This window comes from Mytilus trossulus, chromosome 10 (assembly GCF_036588685.1).
Source record: "Mytilus trossulus isolate FHL-02 chromosome 10, PNRI_Mtr1.1.1.hap1, whole genome shotgun sequence".
Lineage (NCBI taxonomy): Eukaryota > Metazoa > Mollusca > Bivalvia > Mytilida > Mytilidae > Mytilus > Mytilus trossulus.
The window spans coordinates 10,498,604-10,516,995 of record NC_086382.1 but is presented as its reverse complement, the minus strand read 5'-3'; the positions used below and the strand labels follow the sequence as shown (position 1 = coordinate 10,516,995).

General features: G+C 37.7%; 25 non-coding genes across 25 annotated transcripts; all 25 read right to left on the bottom strand.

Moving 5' to 3' along the window:
• Positions 1 to 191: 191 nt before the first annotated feature.
• Trnaf-gaa (transfer RNA phenylalanine (anticodon GAA)) lies at positions 192 to 264 on the bottom strand. Its single transcript has one exon. It is a non-coding gene; the product is annotated as a tRNA-Phe (tRNA).
• A 615-nt stretch (positions 265 to 879) lies between these two features.
• Trnaf-gaa (transfer RNA phenylalanine (anticodon GAA)) lies at positions 880 to 952 on the bottom strand. The gene has a single exon. It is a non-coding gene; the product is annotated as a tRNA-Phe (tRNA).
• A 615-nt stretch (positions 953 to 1,567) lies between these two features.
• Trnaf-gaa (transfer RNA phenylalanine (anticodon GAA)) lies at positions 1,568 to 1,640 on the bottom strand. The gene has a single exon. It is a non-coding gene; the product is annotated as a tRNA-Phe (tRNA).
• A 615-nt stretch (positions 1,641 to 2,255) lies between these two features.
• On the bottom strand, positions 2,256 to 2,328 carry Trnaf-gaa (transfer RNA phenylalanine (anticodon GAA)). The gene has a single exon. It is a non-coding gene; the product is annotated as a tRNA-Phe (tRNA).
• Positions 2,329 to 2,943: 615 nt separating this feature from the next.
• On the bottom strand, positions 2,944 to 3,016 carry Trnaf-gaa (transfer RNA phenylalanine (anticodon GAA)). The gene has a single exon. It is a non-coding gene; the product is annotated as a tRNA-Phe (tRNA).
• A 615-nt stretch (positions 3,017 to 3,631) lies between these two features.
• Positions 3,632 to 3,704, bottom strand: Trnaf-gaa (transfer RNA phenylalanine (anticodon GAA)). Its single transcript has one exon. It is a non-coding gene; the product is annotated as a tRNA-Phe (tRNA).
• Positions 3,705 to 4,319: 615 nt separating this feature from the next.
• Trnaf-gaa (transfer RNA phenylalanine (anticodon GAA)) lies at positions 4,320 to 4,392 on the bottom strand. Its single transcript has one exon. It is a non-coding gene; the product is annotated as a tRNA-Phe (tRNA).
• A 1,303-nt stretch (positions 4,393 to 5,695) lies between these two features.
• Positions 5,696 to 5,768, bottom strand: Trnaf-gaa (transfer RNA phenylalanine (anticodon GAA)). The gene has a single exon. It is a non-coding gene; the product is annotated as a tRNA-Phe (tRNA).
• Positions 5,769 to 6,383: 615 nt separating this feature from the next.
• On the bottom strand, positions 6,384 to 6,456 carry Trnaf-gaa (transfer RNA phenylalanine (anticodon GAA)). Its single transcript has one exon. It is a non-coding gene; the product is annotated as a tRNA-Phe (tRNA).
• Positions 6,457 to 7,071: 615 nt separating this feature from the next.
• Trnaf-gaa (transfer RNA phenylalanine (anticodon GAA)) lies at positions 7,072 to 7,144 on the bottom strand. The gene has a single exon. It is a non-coding gene; the product is annotated as a tRNA-Phe (tRNA).
• A 615-nt stretch (positions 7,145 to 7,759) lies between these two features.
• Positions 7,760 to 7,832, bottom strand: Trnaf-gaa (transfer RNA phenylalanine (anticodon GAA)). The gene has a single exon. It is a non-coding gene; the product is annotated as a tRNA-Phe (tRNA).
• A 615-nt stretch (positions 7,833 to 8,447) lies between these two features.
• Trnaf-gaa (transfer RNA phenylalanine (anticodon GAA)) lies at positions 8,448 to 8,520 on the bottom strand. Its single transcript has one exon. It is a non-coding gene; the product is annotated as a tRNA-Phe (tRNA).
• A 615-nt stretch (positions 8,521 to 9,135) lies between these two features.
• Positions 9,136 to 9,208, bottom strand: Trnaf-gaa (transfer RNA phenylalanine (anticodon GAA)). Its single transcript has one exon. It is a non-coding gene; the product is annotated as a tRNA-Phe (tRNA).
• Positions 9,209 to 9,823: 615 nt separating this feature from the next.
• Positions 9,824 to 9,896, bottom strand: Trnaf-gaa (transfer RNA phenylalanine (anticodon GAA)). Its single transcript has one exon. It is a non-coding gene; the product is annotated as a tRNA-Phe (tRNA).
• Positions 9,897 to 10,511: 615 nt separating this feature from the next.
• On the bottom strand, positions 10,512 to 10,584 carry Trnaf-gaa (transfer RNA phenylalanine (anticodon GAA)). Its single transcript has one exon. It is a non-coding gene; the product is annotated as a tRNA-Phe (tRNA).
• Positions 10,585 to 11,199: 615 nt separating this feature from the next.
• On the bottom strand, positions 11,200 to 11,272 carry Trnaf-gaa (transfer RNA phenylalanine (anticodon GAA)). Its single transcript has one exon. It is a non-coding gene; the product is annotated as a tRNA-Phe (tRNA).
• Positions 11,273 to 11,887: 615 nt separating this feature from the next.
• Positions 11,888 to 11,960, bottom strand: Trnaf-gaa (transfer RNA phenylalanine (anticodon GAA)). Its single transcript has one exon. It is a non-coding gene; the product is annotated as a tRNA-Phe (tRNA).
• A 614-nt stretch (positions 11,961 to 12,574) lies between these two features.
• Trnaf-gaa (transfer RNA phenylalanine (anticodon GAA)) lies at positions 12,575 to 12,647 on the bottom strand. Its single transcript has one exon. It is a non-coding gene; the product is annotated as a tRNA-Phe (tRNA).
• A 615-nt stretch (positions 12,648 to 13,262) lies between these two features.
• Trnaf-gaa (transfer RNA phenylalanine (anticodon GAA)) lies at positions 13,263 to 13,335 on the bottom strand. Its single transcript has one exon. It is a non-coding gene; the product is annotated as a tRNA-Phe (tRNA).
• A 1,305-nt stretch (positions 13,336 to 14,640) lies between these two features.
• On the bottom strand, positions 14,641 to 14,713 carry Trnaf-gaa (transfer RNA phenylalanine (anticodon GAA)). Its single transcript has one exon. It is a non-coding gene; the product is annotated as a tRNA-Phe (tRNA).
• Positions 14,714 to 15,330: 617 nt separating this feature from the next.
• Trnaf-gaa (transfer RNA phenylalanine (anticodon GAA)) lies at positions 15,331 to 15,403 on the bottom strand. The gene has a single exon. It is a non-coding gene; the product is annotated as a tRNA-Phe (tRNA).
• A 615-nt stretch (positions 15,404 to 16,018) lies between these two features.
• Trnaf-gaa (transfer RNA phenylalanine (anticodon GAA)) lies at positions 16,019 to 16,091 on the bottom strand. Its single transcript has one exon. It is a non-coding gene; the product is annotated as a tRNA-Phe (tRNA).
• Positions 16,092 to 16,706: 615 nt separating this feature from the next.
• Trnaf-gaa (transfer RNA phenylalanine (anticodon GAA)) lies at positions 16,707 to 16,779 on the bottom strand. Its single transcript has one exon. It is a non-coding gene; the product is annotated as a tRNA-Phe (tRNA).
• Positions 16,780 to 17,394: 615 nt separating this feature from the next.
• On the bottom strand, positions 17,395 to 17,467 carry Trnaf-gaa (transfer RNA phenylalanine (anticodon GAA)). Its single transcript has one exon. It is a non-coding gene; the product is annotated as a tRNA-Phe (tRNA).
• A 618-nt stretch (positions 17,468 to 18,085) lies between these two features.
• Trnaf-gaa (transfer RNA phenylalanine (anticodon GAA)) lies at positions 18,086 to 18,158 on the bottom strand. Its single transcript has one exon. It is a non-coding gene; the product is annotated as a tRNA-Phe (tRNA).
• Positions 18,159 to 18,392: the final 234 nt, after the last annotated feature.

Sequence of the window (18,392 nt, the reverse complement as noted above, 5' to 3'; positions counted from 1 at the left end):
CATTATAAAGACATCACCGTTCAGCTGGTAAATGTGTGTTTTCTTCTCTCGTATCATGTGCACTGTTTCTGCAATCTGACATGCCATTCGTATAGTTACATCTAGTCATTCTATGGAGAAAAGTTTCTTTGGATTATCTTGCAAAAGTGGTGAGTAGCAAAAAATATCCTGCCAGCCGCCGGATTGTTCCGTGCCGGAACCCGGGATTGAACCGGGGGCCTTTAGATCTTCAGTCTAACGCTCTCCCAACTGAGCTATTCCGGCTGACATGGATTGTTCGGCAATTAGGTGCATTTATAGCAACTGAGCTGTGAGACCAATGATATAATTACATGAAACTGAAAGTGCATGTGCATGTGCAAATTAAGAAAATTATTTTCTGGGGTTGAAAATTGTATGCATGGATGGCTAAGGATTAAATTTAGAAATAGTTATAGATACCAGTATAGTTTCAAACACGTGTTCTTAGAATATTTTTCATTCATTTCTATGTGAAAAAGTCCGTGTATATTAACATTAAGATTTTAGCTTTAATAAAAGAAAGGGAAAACAAAAGACGTTTTCTTCTTCCAAGAAGAGAAGAAAACAGTTACTCTTTCGTCGACGTTATCTGTCAACATCCGTGATTGACTTGACATCATAAAGGATCATCGCCAACGTTACCAAGTTAGATTAACGAACAGTTGATCATTATAAAGACATCACCGTTCAGCTGGTAAATGTGTGTTTTCTTCTCTCGTATCATGTGCACTGTTTCTGCAATCTGACATGCCATTCGTATAGTTACATCTAGTCATTCTATGGAGAAAAGTTTCTTTGGATTATCTTGCAAAAGTGGTGAGTAGCAAAAAATATCCTGCCAGCCGCCGGATTGTTCCGTGCCGGAACCCGGGATTGAACCGGGGGCCTTTAGATCTTCAGTCTAACGCTCTCCCAACTGAGCTATTCCGGCTGACATGGATTGTTCGGCAATTAGGTGCATTTATAGCAACTGAGCTGTGAGACCAATGATATAATTACATGAAACTGAAAGTGCATGTGCATGTGCAAATTAAGAAAATTATTTTCTGGGGTTGAAAATTGTATGCATGGATGGCTAAGGATTAAATTTAGAAATAGTTATAGATACCAGTATAGTTTCAAACACGTGTTCTTAGAATATTTTTCATTCATTTCTATGTGAAAAAGTCCGTGTATATTAACATTAAGATTTTAGCTTTAATAAAAGAAAGGGAAAACAAAAGACGTTTTCTTCTTCCAAGAAGAGAAGAAAACAGTTACTCTTTCGTCGACGTTATCTGTCAACATCCGTGATTGACTTGACATCATAAAGGATCATCGCCAACGTTACCAAGTTAGATTAACGAACAGTTGATCATTATAAAGACATCACCGTTCAGCTGGTAAATGTGTGTTTTCTTCTCTCGTATCATGTGCACTGTTTCTGCAATCTGACATGCCATTCGTATAGTTACATCTAGTCATTCTATGGAGAAAAGTTTCTTTGGATTATCTTGCAAAAGTGGTGAGTAGCAAAAAATATCCTGCCAGCCGCCGGATTGTTCCGTGCCGGAACCCGGGATTGAACCGGGGGCCTTTAGATCTTCAGTCTAACGCTCTCCCAACTGAGCTATTCCGGCTGACATGGATTGTTCGGCAATTAGGTGCATTTATAGCAACTGAGCTGTGAGACCAATGATATAATTACATGAAACTGAAAGTGCATGTGCATGTGCAAATTAAGAAAATTATTTTCTGGGGTTGAAAATTGTATGCATGGATGGCTAAGGATTAAATTTAGAAATAGTTATAGATACCAGTATAGTTTCAAACACGTGTTCTTAGAATATTTTTCATTCATTTCTATGTGAAAAAGTCCGTGTATATTAACATTAAGATTTTAGCTTTAATAAAAGAAAGGGAAAACAAAAGACGTTTTCTTCTTCCAAGAAGAGAAGAAAACAGTTACTCTTTCGTCGACGTTATCTGTCAACATCCGTGATTGACTTGACATCATAAAGGATCATCGCCAACGTTACCAAGTTAGATTAACGAACAGTTGATCATTATAAAGACATCACCGTTCAGCTGGTAAATGTGTGTTTTCTTCTCTCGTATCATGTGCACTGTTTCTGCAATCTGACATGCCATTCGTATAGTTACATCTAGTCATTCTATGGAGAAAAGTTTCTTTGGATTATCTTGCAAAAGTGGTGAGTAGCAAAAAATATCCTGCCAGCCGCCGGATTGTTCCGTGCCGGAACCCGGGATTGAACCGGGGGCCTTTAGATCTTCAGTCTAACGCTCTCCCAACTGAGCTATTCCGGCTGACATGGATTGTTCGGCAATTAGGTGCATTTATAGCAACTGAGCTGTGAGACCAATGATATAATTACATGAAACTGAAAGTGCATGTGCATGTGCAAATTAAGAAAATTATTTTCTGGGGTTGAAAATTGTATGCATGGATGGCTAAGGATTAAATTTAGAAATAGTTATAGATACCAGTATAGTTTCAAACACGTGTTCTTAGAATATTTTTCATTCATTTCTATGTGAAAAAGTCCGTGTATATTAACATTAAGATTTTAGCTTTAATAAAAGAAAGGGAAAACAAAAGACGTTTTCTTCTTCCAAGAAGAGAAGAAAACAGTTACTCTTTCGTCGACGTTATCTGTCAACATCCGTGATTGACTTGACATCATAAAGGATCATCGCCAACGTTACCAAGTTAGATTAACGAACAGTTGATCATTATAAAGACATCACCGTTCAGCTGGTAAATGTGTGTTTTCTTCTCTCGTATCATGTGCACTGTTTCTGCAATCTGACATGCCATTCGTATAGTTACATCTAGTCATTCTATGGAGAAAAGTTTCTTTGGATTATCTTGCAAAAGTGGTGAGTAGCAAAAAATATCCTGCCAGCCGCCGGATTGTTCCGTGCCGGAACCCGGGATTGAACCGGGGGCCTTTAGATCTTCAGTCTAACGCTCTCCCAACTGAGCTATTCCGGCTGACATGGATTGTTCGGCAATTAGGTGCATTTATAGCAACTGAGCTGTGAGACCAATGATATAATTACATGAAACTGAAAGTGCATGTGCATGTGCAAATTAAGAAAATTATTTTCTGGGGTTGAAAATTGTATGCATGGATGGCTAAGGATTAAATTTAGAAATAGTTATAGATACCAGTATAGTTTCAAACACGTGTTCTTAGAATATTTTTCATTCATTTCTATGTGAAAAAGTCCGTGTATATTAACATTAAGATTTTAGCTTTAATAAAAGAAAGGGAAAACAAAAGACGTTTTCTTCTTCCAAGAAGAGAAGAAAACAGTTACTCTTTCGTCGACGTTATCTGTCAACATCCGTGATTGACTTGACATCATAAAGGATCATCGCCAACGTTACCAAGTTAGATTAACGAACAGTTGATCATTATAAAGACATCACCGTTCAGCTGGTAAATGTGTGTTTTCTTCTCTCGTATCATGTGCACTGTTTCTGCAATCTGACATGCCATTCGTATAGTTACATCTAGTCATTCTATGGAGAAAAGTTTCTTTGGATTATCTTGCAAAAGTGGTGAGTAGCAAAAAATATCCTGCCAGCCGCCGGATTGTTCCGTGCCGGAACCCGGGATTGAACCGGGGGCCTTTAGATCTTCAGTCTAACGCTCTCCCAACTGAGCTATTCCGGCTGACATGGATTGTTCGGCAATTAGGTGCATTTATAGCAACTGAGCTGTGAGACCAATGATATAATTACATGAAACTGAAAGTGCATGTGCATGTGCAAATTAAGAAAATTATTTTCTGGGGTTGAAAATTGTATGCATGGATGGCTAAGGATTAAATTTAGAAATAGTTATAGATACCAGTATAGTTTCAAACACGTGTTCTTAGAATATTTTTCATTCATTTCTATGTGAAAAAGTCCGTGTATATTAACATTAAGATTTTAGCTTTAATAAAAGAAAGGGAAAACAAAAGACGTTTTCTTCTTCCAAGAAGAGAAGAAAACAGTTACTCTTTCGTCGACGTTATCTGTCAACATCCGTGATTGACTTGACATCATAAAGGATCATCGCCAACGTTACCAAGTTAGATTAACGAACAGTTGATCATTATAAAGACATCACCGTTCAGCTGGTAAATGTGTGTTTTCTTCTCTCGTATCATGTGCACTGTTTCTGCAATCTGACATGCCATTCGTATAGTTACATCTAGTCATTCTATGGAGAAAAGTTTCTTTGGATTATCTTGCAAAAGTGGTGAGTAGCAAAAAATATCCTGCCAGCCGCCGGATTGTTCCGTGCCGGAACCCGGGATTGAACCGGGGGCCTTTAGATCTTCAGTCTAACGCTCTCCCAACTGAGCTATTCCGGCTGACATGGATTGTTCGGCAATTAGGTGCATTTATAGCAACTGAGCTGTGAGACCAATGATATAATTACATGAAACTGAAAGTGCATGTGCATGTGCAAATTAAGAAAATTATTTTCTGGGGTTGAAAATTGTATGCATGGATGGCTAAGGATTAAATTTAGAAATAGTTATAGATACCAGTATAGTTTCAAACACGTGTTCTTAGAATATTTTTCATTCATTTCTATGTGAAAAAGTCCGTGTATATTAACATTAAGATTTTAGCTTTAATAAAAGAAAGGGAAAACAAAAGACGTTTTCTTCTTCCAAGAAGAGAAGAAAACAGTTACTCTTTCGTCGACGTTATCTGTCAACATCCGTGATTGACTTGACATCATAAAGGATCATCGCCAACGTTACCAAGTTAGATTAACGAACAGTTGATCATTATAAAGACATCACCGTTCAGCTGGTAAATGTGTGTTTTCTTCTCTCGTATCATGTGCACTGTTTCTGCAATCTGACATGCCATTCGTATAGTTACATCTAGTCATTCTATGGAGAAAAGTTTCTTTGGATTATCTTGCAAAAGTGGTGAGTAGCAAAAAATATCCTGCCAGCCGCCGGATTGTTCCGTGCCGGAACCCGGGATTGAACCTGGGGCCTTTAGATCTTCAGTCTAACGCTCTCCCAACTGAGCTATTCCGGCTGACATGGATTGTTCGGCAATTAGGTGCATTTATAGCAACTGAGCTGTGAGACCAATGATATAATTACATGAAACTGAAAGTGCATGTGCATGTGCAAATTAAGAAAATTATTTTCTGGGGTTGAAAATTGTATGCATGGATGGCTAAGGATTAAATTTAGAAATAGTTATAGATACCAGTATAGTTTCAAACACGTGTTCTTAGAATATTTTTCATTCATTTCTATGTGAAAAAGTCCGTGTATATTAACATTAAGATTTTAGCTTTAATAAAAGAAAGGGAAAACAAAAGACGTTTTCTTCTTCCAAGAAGAGAAGAAAACAGTTACTCTTTCGTCGACGTTATCTGTCAACATCCGTGATTGACTTGACATCATAAAGGATCATCGCCAACGTTACCAAGTTAGATTAACGAACAGTTGATCATTATAAAGACATCACCGTTCAGCTGGTAAATGTGTGTTTTCTTCTCTCGTATCATGTGCACTGTTTCTGCAATCTGACATGCCATTCGTATAGTTACATCTAGTCATTCTATGGAGAAAAGTTTCTTTGGATTATCTTGCAAAAGTGGTGAGTAGCAAAAAATATCCTGCCAGCCGCCGGATTGTTCCGTGCCGGAACCCGGGATTGAACCGGGGGCCTTTAGATCTTCAGTCTAACGCTCTCCCAACTGAGCTATTCCGGCTGACATGGATTGTTCGGCAATTAGGTGCATTTATAGCAACTGAGCTGTGAGACCAATGATATAATTACATGAAACTGAAAGTGCATGTGCATGTGCAAATTAAGAAAATTATTTTCTGGGGTTGAAAATTGTATGCATGGATGGCTAAGGATTAAATTTAGAAATAGTTATAGATACCAGTATAGTTTCAAACACGTGTTCTTAGAATATTTTTCATTCATTTCTATGTGAAAAAGTCCGTGTATATTAACATTAAGATTTTAGCTTTAATAAAAGAAAGGGAAAACAAAAGACGTTTTCTTCTTCCAAGAAGAGAAGAAAACAGTTACTCTTTCGTCGACGTTATCTGTCAACATCCGTGATTGACTTGACATCATAAAGGATCATCGCCAACGTTACCAAGTTAGATTAACGAACAGTTGATCATTATAAAGACATCACCGTTCAGCTGGTAAATGTGTGTTTTCTTCTCTCGTATCATGTGCACTGTTTCTGCAATCTGACATGCCATTCGTATAGTTACATCTAGTCATTCTATGGAGAAAAGTTTCTTTGGATTATCTTGCAAAAGTGGTGAGTAGCAAAAAATATCCTGCCAGCCGCCGGATTGTTCCGTGCCGGAACCCGGGATTGAACCGGGGGCCTTTAGATCTTCAGTCTAACGCTCTCCCAACTGAGCTATTCCGGCTGACATGGATTGTTCGGCAATTAGGTGCATTTATAGCAACTGAGCTGTGAGACCAATGATATAATTACATGAAACTGAAAGTGCATGTGCATGTGCAAATTAAGAAAATTATTTTCTGGGGTTGAAAATTGTATGCATGGATGGCTAAGGATTAAATTTAGAAATAGTTATAGATACCAGTATAGTTTCAAACACGTGTTCTTAGAATATTTTTCATTCATTTCTATGTGAAAAAGTCCGTGTATATTAACATTAAGATTTTAGCTTTAATAAAAGAAAGGGAAAACAAAAGACGTTTTCTTCTTCCAAGAAGAGAAGAAAACAGTTACTCTTTCGTCGACGTTATCTGTCAACATCCGTGATTGACTTGACATCATAAAGGATCATCGCCAACGTTACCAAGTTAGATTAACGAACAGTTGATCATTATAAAGACATCACCGTTCAGCTGGTAAATGTGTGTTTTCTTCTCTCGTATCATGTGCACTGTTTCTGCAATCTGACATGCCATTCGTATAGTTACATCTAGTCATTCTATGGAGAAAAGTTTCTTTGGATTATCTTGCAAAAGTGGTGAGTAGCAAAAAATATCCTGCCAGCCGCCGGATTGTTCCGTGCCGGAACCCGGGATTGAACCGGGGGCCTTTAGATCTTCAGTCTAACGCTCTCCCAACTGAGCTATTCCGGCTGACATGGATTGTTCGGCAATTAGGTGCATTTATAGCAACTGAGCTGTGAGACCAATGATATAATTACATGAAACTGAAAGTGCATGTGCATGTGCAAATTAAGAAAATTATTTTCTGGGGTTGAAAATTGTATGCATGGATGGCTAAGGATTAAATTTAGAAATAGTTATAGATACCAGTATAGTTTCAAACACGTGTTCTTAGAATATTTTTCATTCATTTCTATGTGAAAAAGTCCGTGTATATTAACATTAAGATTTTAGCTTTAATAAAAGAAAGGGAAAACAAAAGACGTTTTCTTCTTCCAAGAAGAGAAGAAAACAGTTACTCTTTCGTCGACGTTATCTGTCAACATCCGTGATTGACTTGACATCATAAAGGATCATCGCCAACGTTACCAAGTTAGATTAACGAACAGTTGATCATTATAAAGACATCACCGTTCAGCTGGTAAATGTGTGTTTTCTTCTCTCGTATCATGTGCACTGTTTCTGCAATCTGACATGCCATTCGTATAGTTACATCTAGTCATTCTATGGAGAAAAGTTTCTTTGGATTATCTTGCAAAAGTGGTGAGTAGCAAAAAATATCCTGCCAGCCGCCGGATTGTTCCGTGCCGGAACCCGGGATTGAACCGGGGGCCTTTAGATCTTCAGTCTAACGCTCTCCCAACTGAGCTATTCCGGCTGACATGGATTGTTCGGCAATTAGGTGCATTTATAGCAACTGAGCTGTGAGACCAATGATATAATTACATGAAACTGAAAGTGCATGTGCATGTGCAAATTAAGAAAATTATTTTCTGGGGTTGAAAATTGTATGCATGGATGGCTAAGGATTAAATTTAGAAATAGTTATAGATACCAGTATAGTTTCAAACACGTGTTCTTAGAATATTTTTCATTCATTTCTATGTGAAAAAGTCCGTGTATATTAACATTAAGATTTTAGCTTTAATAAAAGAAAGGGAAAACAAAAGACGTTTTCTTCTTCCAAGAAGAGAAGAAAACAGTTACTCTTTCGTCGACGTTATCTGTCAACATCCGTGATTGACTTGACATCATAAAGGATCATCGCCAACGTTACCAAGTTAGATTAACGAACAGTTGATCATTATAAAGACATCACCGTTCAGCTGGTAAATGTGTGTTTTCTTCTCTCGTATCATGTGCACTGTTTCTGCAATCTGACATGCCATTCGTATAGTTACATCTAGTCATTCTATGGAGAAAAGTTTCTTTGGATTATCTTGCAAAAGTGGTGAGTAGCAAAAAATATCCTGCCAGCCGCCGGATTGTTCCGTGCCGGAACCCGGGATTGAACCGGGGGCCTTTAGATCTTCAGTCTAACGCTCTCCCAACTGAGCTATTCCGGCTGACATGGATTGTTCGGCAATTAGGTGCATTTATAGCAACTGAGCTGTGAGACCAATGATATAATTACATGAAACTGAAAGTGCATGTGCATGTGCAAATTAAGAAAATTATTTTCTGGGGTTGAAAATTGTATGCATGGATGGCTAAGGATTAAATTTAGAAATAGTTATAGATACCAGTATAGTTTCAAACACGTGTTCTTAGAATATTTTTCATTCATTTCTATGTGAAAAAGTCCGTGTATATTAACATTAAGATTTTAGCTTTAATAAAAGAAAGGGAAAACAAAAGACGTTTTCTTCTTCCAAGAAGAGAAGAAAACAGTTACTCTTTCGTCGACGTTATCTGTCAACATCCGTGATTGACTTGACATCATAAAGGATCATCGCCAACGTTACCAAGTTAGATTAACGAACAGTTGATCATTATAAAGACATCACCGTTCAGCTGGTAAATGTGTGTTTTCTTCTCTCGTATCATGTGCACTGTTTCTGCAATCTGACATGCCATTCGTATAGTTACATCTAGTCATTCTATGGAGAAAAGTTTCTTTGGATTATCTTGCAAAAGTGGTGAGTAGCAAAAAATATCCTGCCAGCCGCCGGATTGTTCCGTGCCGGAACCCGGGATTGAACCGGGGGCCTTTAGATCTTCAGTCTAACGCTCTCCCAACTGAGCTATTCCGGCTGACATGGATTGTTCGGCAATTAGGTGCATTTATAGCAACTGAGCTGTGAGACCAATGATATAATTACATGAAACTGAAAGTGCATGTGCATGTGCAAATTAAGAAAATTATTTTCTGGGGTTGAAAATTGTATGCATGGATGGCTAAGGATTAAATTTAGAAATAGTTATAGATACCAGTATAGTTTCAAACACGTGTTCTTAGAATATTTTTCATTCATTTCTATGTGAAAAAGTCCGTGTATATTAACATTAAGATTTTAGCTTTAATAAAAGAAAGGGAAAACAAAAGACGTTTTCTTCTTCCAAGAAGAGAAGAAAACAGTTACTCTTTCGTCGACGTTATCTGTCAACATCCGTGATTGACTTGACATCATAAAGGATCATCGCCAACGTTACCAAGTTAGATTAACGAACAGTTGATCATTATAAAGACATCACCGTTCAGCTGGTAAATGTGTGTTTTCTTCTCTCGTATCATGTGCACTGTTTCTGCAATCTGACATGCCATTCGTATAGTTACATCTAGTCATTCTATGGAGAAAAGTTTCTTTGGATTATCTTGCAAAAGTGGTGAGTAGCAAAAAATATCCTGCCAGCCGCCGGATTGTTCCGTGCCGGAACCCGGGATTGAACCGGGGGCCTTTAGATCTTCAGTCTAACGCTCTCCCAACTGAGCTATTCCGGCTGACATGGATTGTTCGGCAATTAGGTGCATTTATAGCAACTGAGCTGTGAGACCAATGATATAATTACATGAAACTGAAAGTGCATGTGCATGTGCAAATTAAGAAAATTATTTTCTGGGGTTGAAAATTGTATGCATGGATGGCTAAGGATTAAATTTAGAAATAGTTATAGATACCAGTATAGTTTCAAACACGTGTTCTTAGAATATTTTTCATTCATTTCTATGTGAAAAAGTCCGTGTATATTAACATTAAGATTTTAGCTTTAATAAAAGAAAGGGAAAACAAAAGACGTTTTCTTCTTCCAAGAAGAGAAGAAAACAGTTACTCTTTCGTCGACGTTATCTGTCAACATCCGTGATTGACTTGACATCATAAAGGATCATCGCCAACGTTACCAAGTTAGATTAACGAACAGTTGATCATTATAAAGACATCACCGTTCAGCTGGTAAATGTGTGTTTTCTTCTCTCGTATCATGTGCACTGTTTCTGCAATCTGACATGCCATTCGTATAGTTACATCTAGTCATTCTATGGAGAAAAGTTTCTTTGGATTATCTTGCAAAAGTGGTGAGTAGCAAAAAATATCCTGCCAGCCGCCGGATTGTTCCGTGCCGGAACCCGGGATTGAACCGGGGGCCTTTAGATCTTCAGTCTAACGCTCTCCCAACTGAGCTATTCCGGCTGACATGGATTGTTCGGCAATTAGGTGCATTTATAGCAACTGAGCTGTGAGACCAATGATATAATTACATGAAACTGAAAGTGCATGTGCATGTGCAAATTAAGAAAATTATTTTCTGGGGTTGAAAATTGTATGCATGGATGGCTAAGGATTAAATTTAGAAATAGTTATAGATACCAGTATAGTTTCAAACACGTGTTCTTAGAATATTTTTCATTCATTTCTATGTGAAAAAGTCCGTGTATATTAACATTAAGATTTTAGCTTTAATAAAAGAAAGGGAAAACAAAAGACGTTTTCTTCTTCCAAGAAGAGAAGAAAACAGTTACTCTTTCGTCGACGTTATCTGTCAACATCCGTGATTGACTTGACATCATAAAGGATCATCGCCAACGTTACCAAGTTAGATTAACGAACAGTTGATCATTATAAAGACATCACCGTTCAGCTGGTAAATGTGTGTTTTCTTCTCTCGTATCATGTGCACTGTTTCTGCAATCTGACATGCCATTCGTATAGTTACATCTAGTCATTCTATGGAGAAAAGTTTCTTTGGATTATCTTGCAAAAGTGGTGAGTAGCAAAAAATATCCTGCCAGCCGCCGGATTGTTCCGTGCCGGAACCCGGGATTGAACCGGGGGCCTTTAGATCTTCAGTCTAACGCTCTCCCAACTGAGCTATTCCGGCTGACATGGATTGTTCGGCAATTAGGTGCATTTATAGCAACTGAGCTGTGAGACCAATGATATAATTACATGAAACTGAAAGTGCATGTGCATGTGCAAATTAAGAAAATTATTTTCTGGGGTTGAAAATTGTATGCATGGATGGCTAAGGATTAAATTTAGAAATAGTTATAGATACCAGTATAGTTTCAAACACGTGTTCTTAGAATATTTTTCATTCATTTCTATGTGAAAAAGTCCGTGTATATTAACATTAAGATTTTAGCTTTAATAAAAGAAAGGGAAAACAAAAGACGTTTTCTTCTTCCAAGAAGAGAAGAAAACAGTTACTCTTTCGTCGACGTTATCTGTCAACATCCGTGATTGACTTGACATCATAAAGGATCATCGCCAACGTTACCAAGTTAGATTAACGAACAGTTGATCATTATAAAGACATCACCGTTCAGCTGGTAAATGTGTGTTTTCTTCTCTCGTATCATGTGCACTGTTTCTGCAATCTGACATGCCATTCGTATAGTTACATCTAGTCATTCTATGGAGAAAAGTTTCTTTGGATTATCTTGCAAAAGTGGTGAGTAGCAAAAAATATCCTGCCAGCCGCCGGATTGTTCCGTGCCGGAACCCGGGATTGAACCGGGGGCCTTTAGATCTTCAGTCTAACGCTCTCCCAACTGAGCTATTCCGGCTGACATGGATTGTTCGGCAATTAGGTGCATTTATAGCAACTGAGCTGTGAGACCAATGATATAATTACATGAAACTGAAAGTGCATGTGCATGTGCAAATTAAGAAAATTATTTTCTGGGGTTGAAAATTGTATGCATGGATGGCTAAGGATTAAATTTAGAAATAGTTATAGATACCAGTATAGTTTCAAACACGTGTTCTTAGAATATTTTTCATTCATTTCTATGTGAAAAAGTCCGTGTATATTAACATTAAGATTTTAGCTTTAATAAAAGAAAGGGAAAACAAAAGACGTTTTCTTCTTCCAAGAAGAGAAGAAAACAGTTACTCTTTCGTCGACGTTATCTGTCAACATCCGTGATTGACTTGACATCATAAAGGATCATCGCCAACGTTACCAAGTTAGATTAACGAACAGTTGATCATTATAAAGACATCACCGTTCAGCTGGTAAATGTGTGTTTTCTTCTCTCGTATCATGTGCACTGTTTCTGCAATCTGACATGCCATTCGTATAGTTACATCTAGTCATTCTATGGAGAAAAGTTTCTTTGGATTATCTTGCAAAAGTGTGAGTAGCAAAAAATATCCTGCCAGCCGCCGGATTGTTCCGTGCCGGAACCCGGGATTGAACCGGGGGCCTTTAGATCTTCAGTCTAACGCTCTCCCAACTGAGCTATTCCGGCTGACATGGATTGTTCGGCAATTAGGTGCATTTATAGCAACTGAGCTGTGAGACCAATGATATAATTACATGAAACTGAAAGTGCATGTGCATGTGCAAATTAAGAAAATTATTTTCTGGGGTTGAAAATTGTATGCATGGATGGCTAAGGATTAAATTTAGAAATAGTTATAGATACCAGTATAGTTTCAAACACGTGTTCTTAGAATATTTTTCATTCATTTCTATGTGAAAAAGTCCGTGTATATTAACATTAAGATTTTAGCTTTAATAAAAGAAAGGGAAAACAAAAGACGTTTTCTTCTTCCAAGAAGAGAAGAAAACAGTTACTCTTTCGTCGACGTTATCTGTCAACATCCGTGATTGACTTGACATCATAAAGGATCATCGCCAACGTTACCAAGTTAGATTAACGAACAGTTGATCATTATAAAGACATCACCGTTCAGCTGGTAAATGTGTGTTTTCTTCTCTCGTATCATGTGCACTGTTTCTGCAATCTGACATGCCATTCGTATAGTTACATCTAGTCATTCTATGGAGAAAAGTTTCTTTGGATTATCTTGCAAAAGTGGTGAGTAGCAAAAAATATCCTGCCAGCCGCCGGATTGTTCCGTGCCGGAACCCGGGATTGAACCGGGGGCCTTTAGATCTTCAGTCTAACGCTCTCCCAACTGAGCTATTCCGGCTGACATGGATTGTTCGGCAATTAGGTGCATTTATAGCAACTGAGCTGTGAGACCAATGATATAATTACATGAAACTGAAAGTGCATGTGCATGTGCAAATTAAGAAAATTATTTTCTGGGGTTGAAAATTGTATGCATGGATGGCTAAGGATTAAATTTAGAAATAGTTATAGATACCAGTATAGTTTCAAACACGTGTTCTTAGAATATTTTTCATTCATTTCTATGTGAAAAAGTCCGTGTATATTAACATTAAGATTTTAGCTTTAATAAAAGAAAGGGAAAACAAAAGACGTTTTCTTCTTCCAAGAAGAGAAGAAAACAGTTACTCTTTCGTCGACGTTATCTGTCAACATCCGTGATTGACTTGACATCATAAAGGATCATCGCCAACGTTACCAAGTTAGATTAACGAACAGTTGATCATTATAAAGACATCACCGTTCAGCTGGTAAATGTGTGTTTTCTTCTCTCGTATCATGTGCACTGTTTCTGCAATCTGACATGCCATTCGTATAGTTACATCTAGTCATTCTATGGAGAAAAGTTTCTTTGGATTATCTTGCAAAAGTGGTGAGTAGCAAAAAATATCCTGCCAGCCGCCGGATTGTTCCGTGCCGGAAACCCGGGATTGAACCGGGGGCCTTTAGATCTTCAGTCTAACGCTCTCCCAACTGAGCTATTCCGGCTGACATGGATTGTTCGGCAATTAGGTGCATTTATAGCAACTGAGCTGTGAGACCAATGATATAATTACATGAAACTGAAAGTGCATGTGCATGTGCAAATTAAGAAAATTATTTTCTGGGGTTGAAAATTGTATGCATGGATGGCTAAGGATTAAATTTAGAAATAGTTATAGATACCAGTATAGTTTCAAACACGTGTTCTTAGAATATTTTTCATTCATTTCTATGTGAAAAAGTCCGTGTATATTAACATTAAGATTTTTAGCTTTAATAAAAGAAAGGGAAAACAAAAGACGTTTTCTTCTTCCAAGAAGAGAAGAAAACAGTTACTCTTTCGTCGACGTTATCTGTCAACATCCGTGATTGACTTGACATCATAAAGGATCATCGCCAACGTTACCAAGTTAGATTAACGAACAGTTGATCATTATAAAGACATCACCGTTCAGCTGGTAAATGTGTGTTTTCTTCTCTCGTATCATGTGCACTGTTTCTGCAATCTGACATGCCATTCGTATAGTTACATCTAGTCATTCTATGGAGAAAAGTTTCTTTGGATTATCTTGCAAAAGTGGTGAGTAGCAAAAAATATCCTGCCAGCCGCCGGATTGTTCCGTGCCGGAACCCGGGATTGAACCGGGGGCCTTTAGATCTTCAGTCTAACGCTCTCCCAACTGAGCTATTCCGGCTGACATGGATTGTTCGGCAATTAGGTGCATTTATAGCAACTGAGCTGTGAGACCAATGATATAATTACATGAAACTGAAAGTGCATGTGCATGTGCAAATTAAGAAAATTATTTTCTGGGGTTGAAAATTGTATGCATGGATGGCTAAGGATTAAATTTAGAAATAGTTATAGATACCAGTATAGTTTCAAACACGTGTTCTTAGAATATTTTTTCATTCATTTCTATGTGAAAAAGTCCGTGTATATTAACATTAAGATTTTAGCTTTAATAAAAGAAAGGGAAAACAAAAGACGTTTTCTTCTTCCAAGAAGAGAAGAAAACAGTTACTCTTTCGTCGACGTTATCTGTCAACATCCGTGATTGACTTGACATCATAAAGGATCATCGCCAACGTTACCAAGTTAGATTAACGAACAGTTGATCATTATAAAGACATCACCGTTCAGCTGGTAAATGTGTGTTTTCTTCTCTCGTATCATGTGCACTGTTTCTGCAATCTGACATGCCATTCGTATAGTTACATCTAGTCATTCTATGGAGAAAAGTTTCTTTGGATTATCTTGCAAAAGTGGTGAGTAGCAAAAAAATATCCTGCCAGCCGCCGGATTGTTCCGTGCCGGAACCCGGGATTGAACCGGGGGCCTTTAGATCTTCAGTCTAACGCTCTCCCAACTGAGCTATTCCGGCTGACATGGATTGTTCGGCAATTAGGTGCATTTATAGCAACTGAGCTGTGAGACCAATGATATAATTACATGAAACTGAAAGTGCATGTGCATGTGCAAATTAAGAAAATTATTTTCTGGGGTTGAAAATTGTATGCATGGATGGCTAAGGATTAAATTTAGAAATAGTTATAGATACCAGTATAGTTTCAAACACGTGTTCTTAGAATATTTTTCATTCATTTCTATGTGAAAAAGTCCGTGTATATTAACATTAAGATTTTAGCTTTAATAAAAGAAAGGGAAAACAAAAGACGTTTTCTTCTTCCAAGAAGAGAAGAAAACAGTTACTCTTTCGTCGACGTTATCTGTCAACATCCGTGATTGACTTGACATCATAAAGGATCATCGCCAACGTTACCAAGTTAGATTAACGAACAGTTGATCATTATAAAGACATCACCGTTCAGCTGGTAAATGTGTGTTTTCTTCTCTCGTATCATGTGCACTGTTTCTGCAATCTGACATGCCATTCGTATAGTTACATCTAGTCATTCTATGGAGAAAAGTTTCTTTGGATTATCTTGCAAAAGTGGTGAGTAGCAAAAAATATCCTGCCAGCCGCCGGATTGTTCCGTGCCGGAACCCGGGATTGAACCGGGGGCCTTTAGATCTTCAGTCTAACGCTCTCCCAACTGAGCTATTCCGGCTGACATGGATTGTTCGGCAATTAGGTGCATTTATAGCAACTGAGCTGTGAGACCAATGATATAATTACATGAAACTGAAAGTGCATGTGCATGTGCAAATTAAGAAAATTATTTTCTGGGTTGAAAATTGTATGCATGGATGGCTAAGGATTAAATTTAGAAATAGTTATAGATACCAGTATAGTTTCAAACACGTGTTCTTAGAATATTTTTCATTCATTTCTATGTGAAAAAGTCCGTGTATATTAACATTAAGATTTTTAGCTTTAATAAAAGAAAGGGAAAACAAAAGACGTTTTCTTCTTCCAAGAAGAGAAGAAAACAGTTACTCTTTCGTCGACGTTATCTGTCAACATCCGTGATTGACTTGACATCATAAAGGATCATCGCCAACGTTACCAAGTTAGATTAACGAACAGTTGATCATTATAAAGACATCACCGTTCAGCTGGTAAATGTGTGTTTTCTTCTCTCGTATCATGTGCACTGTTTCTGCAATCTGACATGCCATTCGTATAGTTACATCTAGTCATTCTATGGAGAAAAGTTTCTTTGGATTATCTTGCAAAAGTGGTGAGTAGCAAAAAATATCCTGCCAGCCGCCGGATTGTTCCGTGCCGGAACCCGGGATTGAACCGGGGGCCTTTAGATCTTCAGTCTAACGCTCTCCCAACTGAGCTATTCCGGCTGACATGGATTGTTCGGCAATTAGGTGCATTTATAGCAACTGAGCTGTGAGACCAATGATATAATTACATGAAACTGAAAGTGCATGTGCATGTGCAAATTAAGAAAATTATTTTCTGGGGTTGAAAATTGTATGCATGGATGGCTAAGGATTAAATTTAGAAATAGTTATAGATACCAGTATAGTTTCAAACACGTGTTCTTAGAATATTTTTCATTCATTTCTATGTGAAAAAGTCCGTGTATATTAACATTAAGATTTTAGCTTTAATAAAAGAAAGGGAAAACAAAAGACGTTTTCTTCTTCCAAGAAGAGAAGAAAACAGTTACTCTTTCGTCGACGTTATCTGTCAACATCCGTGATTGACTTGACATCATAAAGGATCATCGCCAACGTTACCAAGTTAGATTAACGAACAGTTGATCATTATAAAGACATCACCGTTCAGCTGGTAAATGTGTGTTTTCTTCTCTCGTATCATGTGCACTGTTTCTGCAATCTGACATGCCATTCGTATAGTTACATCTAGTCATTCTATGGAGAAAAGTTTCTTTGGATTATCTTGCAAAAGTGGTGAGTAGCAAAAAATATCCTGCCAGCCGCCGGATTGTTCCGTGCCGGAACCCGGGATTGAACCGGGGGCCTTTAGATCTTCAGTCTAACGCTCTCCCAACTGAGCTATTCCGGCTGACATGGATTGTTCGGCAATTAGGTGCATTTATAGCAACTGAGCTGTGAGACCAATGATATAATTACATGAAACTGAAAGTGCATGTGCATGTGCAAATTAAGAAAATTATTTTCTGGGGTTGAAAATTGTATGCATGGATGGCTAAGGATTAAATTTAGAAATAGTTATAGATACCAGTATAGTTTTCAAACACGTGTTCTTAGAATATTTTTCATTCATTTCTATGTGAAAAAGTCCGTGTATATTAACATTAAGATTTTAGCTTTAATAAAAGAAAGGGAAAACAAAAGACGTTTTCTTCTTCCAAGAAGAGAAGAAAACAGTTACTCTTTCGTCGACGTTATCTGTCAACATCCGTGATTGACTTGACATCATAAAGGATCATCGCCAACGTTTACCAAGTTAGATTAACGAACAGTTGATCATTATAAAGACATCACCGTTCAGCTGGTAAATGTGTGTTTTCTTCTCTCGTATCATGTGCACTGTTTCTGCAATCTGACATGCCATTCGTATAGTTACATCTAGTCCATTCTATGGAGAAAAGTTTCTTTGGATTATCTTGCAAAAGTGGTGAGTAGCAAAAAATATCCTGCCAGCCGCCGGATTGTTCCGTGCCGGAACCCGGGATTGAACCGGGGGCCTTTAGATCTTCAGTCTAACGCTCTCCCAACTGAGCTATTCCGGCTGACATGGATTGTTCGGCAATTAGGTGCATTTATAGCAACTGAGCTGTGAGACCAATGATATAATTACATGAAACTGAAAGTGCATGTGCATGTGCAAATTAAGAAAATTATTTTCTGGGGTTGAAAATTGTATGCATGGATGGCTAAGGATTAAATTTAGAAATAGTTATAGATACCAGTATAGTTTCAAACACGTGTTCTTAGAATATTTTTCATTCATTTCTATGTGAAAA